This window comes from Penaeus monodon, chromosome 33, assembly GCF_015228065.2.
Source record: "Penaeus monodon isolate SGIC_2016 chromosome 33, NSTDA_Pmon_1, whole genome shotgun sequence".
Classification (NCBI taxonomy): Eukaryota; Metazoa; Arthropoda; class Malacostraca; order Decapoda; family Penaeidae; genus Penaeus; species Penaeus monodon.
In genome coordinates this window covers 26,146,179-26,146,766 of record NC_051418.1, presented here as the reverse complement: position 1 = coordinate 26,146,766, position 588 = coordinate 26,146,179, and the positions used below count along the sequence as shown (strand labels likewise).

General features: G+C 28.4%; 1 protein-coding gene across 1 annotated transcript in view; it reads right to left on the bottom strand.

Annotated features, from left to right (window-relative positions):
- Positions 1-464: 464 nt before the first annotated feature.
- Positions 465-588, bottom strand: part of LOC119594191 — a gene marked incomplete in the record, with an annotated part of 10,763 nt that continues 10,639 nt past the window's right edge. Inside the window, 1 exon segment of the mRNA XM_037943259.1 lies at positions 465-588.

The following is a 588-nucleotide window of genomic DNA, read 5'->3' as shown; positions in this document are numbered from 1 at the left end:
GTAGTAGATAAACATCACAGTTGGTGAGCTAAAAAAGCTACTTTATCTTTGCTAATAGCAATGCACGAAGAGAAACTGAAAACAATGTCCAGATACAGTACCAAAATATATATTAGTCTAAAAAACATATCAGATATGATCTCACCCTGAGGAAAATGAGTTTTTACTAATTTACATCTTCCTTAGATCTTTGCAATTCACAATTAAACATCATAAAATTAAGTTTTTCTTTTTTATTCATATTTATTGTATTTGGTGATATTGCAGGATATTTTTCAATTCTAACATAGGTATCCATAAATCATCTGCATAATGATAAAGTGCCATGATTGACATTCTCTTGTAAAATCCATGAAGAGTATTCCACTGATTTCAAAGTGTCTGGATGAGTGCAATTGTATTTATGACTTTACATTTGTGTATCAATGTAAATCGCTGAACGAAAACTAAATGAAAAATTCTGATAATTCAATAAACAAATGCTTTATTGTATTAGAAATATGATTTACATGACAATTTTTAATAAACACACTATCTGATATGCGTCTGCTCCAAACACACTAGAATGTCCTTTTAATATTAAATTCT